Source organism: Pezoporus occidentalis, unplaced genomic scaffold, assembly GCF_034315485.1.
Source record: "Pezoporus occidentalis ecotype Australia unplaced genomic scaffold, CSIRO_AGI_Poc_V1 ctg8, whole genome shotgun sequence".
Taxonomy (NCBI): domain Eukaryota; kingdom Metazoa; phylum Chordata; class Aves; order Psittaciformes; family Psittacidae; genus Pezoporus; species Pezoporus occidentalis.
The window spans coordinates 1,971,865-1,980,756 of record NW_026916158.1 but is presented as its reverse complement, the minus strand read 5'-3'; the positions used below and the strand labels follow the sequence as shown (position 1 = coordinate 1,980,756).

At 38.4% G+C, this 8,892-nt stretch overlaps 1 long non-coding RNA gene across 1 annotated transcript; it reads left to right on the top strand.

Moving 5' to 3' along the window:
• Positions 1-803: 803 nt before the first annotated feature.
• On the top strand, positions 804-1,499 carry LOC134155832 (uncharacterized). Its single transcript, XR_009961742.1, has 2 exons — positions 804-908; positions 1,359-1,499. It is a non-coding gene; the product is annotated as an uncharacterized LOC134155832 (long non-coding RNA).
• Positions 1,500-8,892: the final 7,393 nt, after the last annotated feature.

Here is an 8,892-nt window from a genome sequence, read left to right as displayed (position 1 = left end):
TCTTGCTGCTGTGCAAATATATAACCTTATAAAATACAAAACCTGGGAGGAATGCATGGTTGAAATAGCTCTGAATATTTCTTTTTATCTAAAAGAAAACCTTTTTCTTTTTTTCTTACAAGCAAGCTGGATTGCTCTGTTTTGTTCTGGGTTGTTGGTTTTGTTTTTTTTTTTTTCCATCTGGAAATGCTGCACATGCACTGATCCTGATGGACAGTATTATAATTGATACTTTTGAGGTTGATTTGGAAGTCCTGGCCAACCAGCATTTTCCAAGAAGGAAAATGGAAAAACCGTAATGTTGACCTTTATTGTTAGCAATACCAATATGACACAAACCACATTTGGATCTTTAATACAGTTTTGGGCTTGGAGTTTAATATTTAGACATTCATTGGTGGAAATTGAGTGCACTGAGGAAATCTTGTTCATAAACTCTCTCTGAGGAATCCTGTTTCCACTTGATACAAAGCTAAGATATAGATTTATTTGTTTTACTTAGCAGTTTTACTTGTTTTACAGATTTATTTGTTTTACTTAGCAGAGAAAAGAGCTTGTGTATCTTCTTTCCAGCTGAAATTAGTCCTGATGACATTCAGCTGGTGGGCTGGATGAGCGATATCAGCTAGAGAGAGATCAGCTAGAGAGAGGCTGGATGATGGAATGGAGGCTCCAGAGGTGGAGCTGCAACAGGAGAGTTGATAAATGAAGGGGTTCATTTCATTCAGAGCTTCAGGAAAAATACCCTGCTTTAAAATTCTGACATAAAAATTCTGGTTCTTCTAGAAAAAAAAATAAAAATCACTTCTGAAAACTGATGTGAGTTCTTGAAAACACGCACCTTTTCCTTTCAACACTTAAACCAGACTTAAAGCTGTTTACTGAGAAGAGAGCACCACCTTGTGTTAGTAAATCACTACATCTTGTAAAACGGGATGTGAACGTTTTCTTGCACAACTGAACTGAACTCGAAGAATAAAGATGTACTTTTTTTTTTTTTTTAAATCACGTAGTGGTCTTGCACTTGTGCTGTAGAACGCAGGTGACTTTTTCTTTTTTTCACATTATTTAAGCTTTATTTCTCTTATACTGTATATAGTCTTGTTGTGAAGGAGACAAGGAGGAGTTTGAGATCTCATCTATTTTCTCTTATACAAAGCTAAATTGATCATGTTTCATTTTTTGTGAAGCAGAATATTCTCACAAACAAATTATCCAGGCCAGTTTACTTTGTTTGTTTGTTTGTTCTGTGTGTATGATGATGAACATTTCATTAACTTAATTCGCAATGTACTACAGGACCTTAATCCATAATATTCTCATATTATACAAATAATCTTTGCTTTTTTTTTTTACAGAGGGACATGTGTTGTGATTAGGAGCTCTTTTTTAAAAGGAATTTAGCTCTTCCACAATGGAAATGAGCCTGGAGAAAAGTATCACCATATGACGGAGCCTGTGGAAATTGAAGAATAGATTTCTGCATGTCTAAGTTTGAATACGAATGTCTGACTCTAAACTAAAATGGGATTGTAAGTAAGGGAGGAAATAAAAAAAGAAGGAAAAATATGCCTCTGAAGAAAAAAGAACTTAAAGCTGAACTCTGAAGAGTTTAATGTATTTGCATTAAACCTATTCCCCTATGAATGAAACAAATATATGTGGTGTGAATGAAAAGCAGACAAATCTTCTGCTTCCAGGAAGTATGCTAGAGATGTAGACTGAAGCTCTAACATACTTTTCAGATTCTTTAAAAGGGTAGCTAAGCTTCAGAACTAATTATTTGATCTCAGAGATGGAGACATGATATATAACATGGTGCCCAGCAGTGAATACTGCATGCCGATAGAGTCTGGATCTGTATATAGTTATGCAGCTCTTGCTTTGAGTATTTGCCCTGAACCATATAAACTAACCACAGTGGTTGTCAGTCTACATATGTGTTCCCTGCTGTTCCCAGAACCCCAGCATGTGTTCCCAACATGGGTTCCCAGGATATTCCAGCTGTATACTATCAGTTCTGCTCTGAATCCTGTGTAATACATAAGGTGAAGCCTGTTTTCCCACCATGGAGGCATGGTAGATTGATGCTTTTGGCGAAAGGAGACAGAGATGCTGCAGATTTGGCGAGAATTCATAGTTAGTTCTGGTGCCTGACTTAAAGTTATCACAGCTGCATCTTTAAACGTGCAGGAAATTCAAGTGTCTTGTACAAAACATCATCTCCAACAGTGCATTTGAATTTCCTGTGCAAATGTGTCATAGATGCCCATTTTCAGAGAATACATTGAATCAGGAAGACATTGACTTAGTAAGACTGGTTTAGGTCAAAAACTTGTGAAGAACCAAGGTGTAAGAAAACATTTCCAATCCAGCTTTTTAGAATAATTTCAGATCAAAATCAATTGATTTCCAAAAAACCCCCTCATTCCACTTCTTTGCTTTAGTACTAGAGTACCTCTAGTGCTCTAGAGTTTGCTATTGTTGATAATCTTAATATAAAGGGGATCTTTTTTTATTTGGTTGTTTTTGGTTTTTTTTTGTTTAGTTGGTTTTGGTGTTTTTTTTTCCCAAAAAACTGGTTACAGCTATACTCTGTAAGGGTTCGAAGAAGAGGAGCATAAAGACACTACATGTTTGTTAGGACACTGAGACAGTATCTATGGGGAGTGAAGGTTAGTAGAGAAATTAGAAGACATTGATATAAAATCAGATTAGCTTTGAGTACTGTGAGAGGCCATGGTATGAATGTGTATAGTAAAAAAGGCTAAGCAAAGCTCTATTGCCTTGGACTTAAAAGAAAATTCAAATCAGAAAACCCTATACGTTTTTTTTATATGTATATATGCATTGAAATCAAGATACTTTTTCTCTCAAGAAGCAAAAGAATTTATAATGCTGTCCTAGTTGTCCTGAACTTTGTAACTTTGTAATCAGCAGTTCTTTCCAATATGAGAAATGTGAGTAGTGCATATGGAAGGTAAACTCCTCAAATTAGAACCGTTTTGATATTTATGGGGGGGGGGAAGGAGGGAATCTTTCCATTAACTAAACCTGTCTCAAGTTTCCTTTGTAAAAGGTTTCTCAGGTCTAGGACGGTCAGAGTCTGAATGACAGTGTAGCAAGGTGGCTATGGTATTTCCATGGCATGTAAGAGACAGGGATTCATTTTCTGCTCACAGCAGGAGAGGTGAGTGAGTGTGCTGACCTCCACCATCCCCAGGGAAATGTCTCCTTTTTATCCTTTTTATTTCTTCTTGTCTCCGCCCTGCTTTGCTCTGGTGGTACATCTGTTTCTCCAGGTAAAAGTACTATGAACACCCAGTATGGAGAAAGAAAACATTTCAAGAAAATGAAGGGGAGAAAAATCCTCTTCTCAGGTAACTCTAGGTAGGATGACTCCCACTACTCAGTTTTACAGCACAAGTAAACCAGTAATGTAAGCAATGGGTAATGCCTTCCTCGTGTGGAACTCTGTATCTCCTGTTCCTTGCAGAGATGTGCAAAACAGCACAGGACACAGGGAGCTTCTACAGTGGTAACTGTCATCTTTTTACAGTTGTCCCAGCATGTGTTCATGATATAGCACAGATAGGGATGTATCTGGAATTTCTGGGATTTATTCCTGATCAAAGCTGTGTGCACAGCTTACTGAGCAAAGATGAGAAAAAATATGTTGTCTGGTGAAGAGTATGCCCCAGGAAAGCGTGTGCAGGTGGAGCATGTCGTCTGGGCTGCTCCCCCAGCTTGGCATATTCACCATGTGGAGCTGTGAGGCTGCATCCCCCTGCTACACTGTCCCATGGAGGGAAGAGCTGTTTATGGTGTTCCCAGGCTGCATTTACCCTGTGGAGCAAAGGAGAACTCAGCCACGTGCTCCTCAGGTCTCTTTGTCCACATGCCTCAGCATTAAGGAAGCTATTGTGCAGCAGGCTGGGGCTGGTCAGGTTGGCTATGGCTGCATCATGTTTGTTCTTCCCTTTCTCTTTCCTCTGCCTATTCTTACTTTTCTGGGACAGGAAAGCAGTTTTCTACCCTCCACTGCAGTTCTGGCACGCATCTCACCTCTCATGACTCTCAAAGTTTACATTAAGGATGACATTTTTTGGCTGGCATTTGGTCCCAAAGGTCATCCTTAATTCCAGTGGTTTTATCCAACTAGCTCTTTCCCGGAAAGGTAACCTTTCCTGTTTTAGCAATATGTGGTTTCTTACCTGTTGTTCCTTGCAATGCTAATGCTTCATTGTAACTGCAGTTGGTATACCAAGGCTCACAGTGATGGGATACTGTAAGGGAAGAGGACAATTCTGAGGTTATGTTACACTGTGTGTAGATATCCTAGTGTTACCTGGTTTAGTTTGTCCTGCTGTTGTGGTTTAAGCCCAGTTGGCAACTCAGCCACGCAGCCCACTCTCTCACTCCCCACCCCTTTCCTCCCCCTGCTCCCAGAGGGATGGGAAGGAGAATCAAAAGAATGTAACTCCCACGGGTTGAGATAAGAACAGTCCAGTAACTAAGGTATAACACAAATCACTACTGCTGCCACCAATAATAATAATGATAAGGGAAATAACAAGGGAAGAGAATACAACCTCTCACCACCCACCGACCAATACCCCGCCCAACCCAAGCAGCGATCTAGCCCTTAGGGGTAACTGCCCCCTGTTTATATACTGGGCATGACGTGCTGTGGTATGGAACACCTCTTTGGTCAGTTTGGGTCAGGTGTCCTGTCTCTGCTTCCTCCCAGCTTCCCCTCCTCCCTGGCAGAGCATGAGACTCAGAAAGTCCTTGGTCGGAGTAAACATTACTTAGCAACAACTAAAAACACCAGTGTTATAAGCGCTGTTCCCAGGCTGAAAGTCAAAAACACAGCACTGCATCAGCTACTAAGGAGAAAAAATGACTGCTACTGCTGAATCCAGGACATCTGCTAAACAAGGATCTCTTTTGACTCTCCCAAACTACAAAGCCAGTTTAGATGTGGAAAAAGTGGGTGTTACTCTGCACTACACTATCTCAACACACAAGCAGTTTATTAATGCTATCTGCAGTATTCACAATCCTCCCTGCATTTTAGGTTCTTGTCCTGCTGTGCCCAAGATTGTCAACAGTTGAACAACTCGGTGACCACCGTTTTCCTTACCTTTATAAATATTTAAGTGTTTCCCTTTAAAAGTGCATCTGTATTTAACTATTTACATACCTGAAAATTGTAGACTAATCCTTAAACATTTCCTATTGTTCATGTTCAAAATTTTGTGATAAATATGCTTTCAGTCACTGCCTGCCTTCATGGGTTACACCCTTTTTTGTATGATTTCAAGAGACATTCGAGAAACAATAATTTGGAAATTCATTACAATGCCAGGGTTTATATGCTCTCATTAAGCATTAATTGGTAGTTGATGGCTATTGCTATTTTTAACACCATTAGTTCATAGCAATGTAATTAGTGATGCTAAGTACAGGATCCACATTAATAGCATTACTAATTGTAAATCTGGAGATAGAAACACAAGATGACTGGTTAATTTCTAGGCAATATCTCATGATAATTGGCTATAGGACATTTTTGCTGAAGTAGAAAGGTAAATAATTTAAAATCTTTTCTTGTAGTTTGCACTTTACTTTGCCATACTAATACAGTCTGTTGCACATATTTTAGTCTTGTGAAATGCAATACCATTAGTATCTCACAGCCTTCGCAGTTATTAATTTTCACGCTTCTCAACTATTTTATATATACTAGCAACTATGAATTAAGAAAGAAGCAGAAGCAATAAACCAACAACTTTAAGGACACCTGACTGAGAAGCTTAGTTTTTGCAAAGCAGTGTCATATAAGCAGAAAACAGGAAATTTGAAATAGATTTGTAAGATTTTAATTATATAATGCATAGACAGCAGATGCTTACCAATGCTGCTTGCTTTATTTTATGTTTTTTTAAAATTAGTTTTATATTAGCCAGAAAAAAAAATTTGGTCTCATTCTTGGTATTAATAATACAGTGATTGCAATATTTAAATTCTATTGAGCTAGATTTTAAGCAATTTTTGCTTCAGCAACTATGTGATAGGCCTTTAGATGTAAAAGTTCCTATGTACAGATGTCCAAAGTGCTTTTCCACATCACTGTACAGGCTAGCATAGAGCCTTTCCCCAGTTTAACTGAGCACCTCCTAAATATTGAAAGAAAAGTAACAAATTGACATTATCTTTTCAGCTGCCAGCAAGTAGGAGAACATGTCTTGATTAGATCCTGAGTTATATAAATAGTATAAGAATTGATATTAGAGAGGGAATGGATGTATGTGAAAGTGAGGCTGAAAAAATTAATGATGCATCTTTACAGCCTTACTGAGACCTCATTGATTTCCATGGAAACCTTCTCATTGACTTCAGTGGGTCTCTTTAGTCTGATGCTAGAAAGGGTGGTTGACAGTTAGTGAGGTGCGTGCTCTGGTCTCCGTTCCATTGTGCTCAACAGCATTGCCTGCTGCTCAGCAATGCTTTACTTTCAGTGGATTTTAACCGCTTCCTGATTGAAAGAGGCTTTAATTTGAAGCCATTTTCTGTGGTTAGGTAATACTGATACATGCTTCCATGCCACAGCATGTAAGATAGTGCTATTACTATAAATACAGATACACTATAGGTAAACCAAGAAATACAGGGAAAAGGTTAAGTTGTCAAGCTCCATCCCAGCAATTTTTCCCAGAGGTATCTTTGCCCCTTCTGACAACATAGTGAAAATCTAGGAAAGCAGTATAAAGCCAGCCTTCCCCCTCTGGAATTTCTTTTACCTAGGATTCCTTCCCCCCAACTGAAAACAGATTTGTTTTCTGTGAATAGGAGGAACAGTCTGTGTTTCTTGATTTGTTTCATACCTCTCCCCCACCGTCTTGTCTCATCTGATTTGATTACTTCCAAGATGAAGACCTGAGAATAGGTGAGAGTGTTATCATGGTGATTTAGCAGGAGAACTCCTGTCTCTGGTAGCTGGAAAAATTGTTTGTGTAATCTGGGCAATATTATTTTCTGGAGAAAAAAAACTTGAAAGTAAGAATAGTGAAGTTCTTTTGTAAGCACAGACATTATAAGATACTTCATTAGAGTTCCTACTGCAGATGGGAACAGTACAAGAACTCTGGAAATTACAGTCACTCTTGCTGTCATTTTTCTTATTTTATCAAGGCCTTGATTTGTTCTTGATCTGTTTGTTCTTGATCTGTTTGACAGGTGACACTGATGTCACATACTAGGAAATATAAACACTCTATTTCTCCAGTTTTTGTTTCTAAAATCCTTGTGTGATAGCAAACTTATATCAAGAAAATTCTTTTTTTCCCCTCAGCGAAACAGTTCCACACTTGTATTCTGAGAACCACCTATTTTCCTCTTTCTATGTACTTAAATGTTTTCCTTTAGAATTTCGTTCAGACTGCAAAGCCTACAGATACTGAAGGAGAGCTGGTTTCCATTACTGGCAATACAAGGATTGTTCACTATGCTTTCATTATGGTGGTGGTGATCCCAGCTGACTTTCAGACCTAGACTGAGTTAGCATAAAACATTCTTTACATTTACCTTGTAAAATGAATACTTGGATCTGGATACACAGGCACAGTAAGGAGCAAACTGTCAGTGCCATTGCCACAGTCCTTAATAGAGCTGAACTTCTGTTCTCTGCCAGCTAGGGACCCATCGTGAGCTGGGAAAAAAACAGCTTCCTCCTCCCATGGTGGATGATGGCGGGTCCTCTGTCTGATGAGGTCCAAATTCTGCAGACAGACTTCTCAAATTAGACTCAATATGGTTCTAACATCTGTAGACAACAACACATGTAACGGAGTTAGCATTGTCCAATGCATTTTTGCATATGTTTACTTTAGTGTATCTTTATTTCTGCAGTGCTTATTTATTGTCACTTAATCTTTTTCCTGGTCTGTATTACAAGCAGGCATATCCCAAAATTTTGCCAGAATAGCCATCTAAATATTTCTGTGCTAATTTCCTCCTTTTCAATTATTGACCAATTGTGAAATTTTGCTTTATAGTTTGCAATCTAAATTTCTGTTCTTTTTTCTAACATAGACCTGTTTGGAGTTTGTATTTTTTGGGGTGGTGTGAGGAAAGGAACAGAATGGAAGGAGATGTCTTTCCCATGATTTAAAACAAAACAAATGCCCCAAAAACTCGAATGAAACCATTTGCAGGTAAACCCCACCCAGTTTCACCCATTGCCTCAGAGTAAAATATTTATTAAACTGAACCTCATATGGCAAACAGATACCTCTCTTTTTCTTTCCTTTTTTTTTCCTGTTTTTTTCTTTTTCTTTCTTTTTTAATTCTTTTTTTCTCCCTTTCACTTCTAAGGGTGCTCATGTTTGGTTTTGCTGCCTCTTTTGGAAGAGCAGAGCAGACAGCTGAATATGATGAATTTTAATGGGTTCTTATAAATTACTATTTGGGAAAAAAAAAATCATAGCTTAAGAGTTTAATGTTTTTCTGAACGGATAAGGTTAGCTCCAGCTTGAACTCCTTCCCTGCCACATCAAATGGGAAGGTTTGTGCATATGTTCAGGTTTGCATGTGAGAGGTTCTGCGCTGCAGGGAGATAGAGTTTTTGCAGAACACAGATGACAGTGGGGATGTCTGTCTTGGAGGTTCTGAGGCAAGGAGGTTCACCAGGCTTTTCTGAGCTCCTGGTTTTAGTAAATACTGAGGTAGCTGGTTATAACCATTAATGCATGATAGCTGTAGCTGGTGAGAAAGCACATATGCTTATATATAAATTGACCATTTTTTTCTGTAGAGGTGTTACATACACTTTTAATCACAGATGGTGATTAAATGACAGTTTTCTGTAATCATAATGTTAACTGTTAT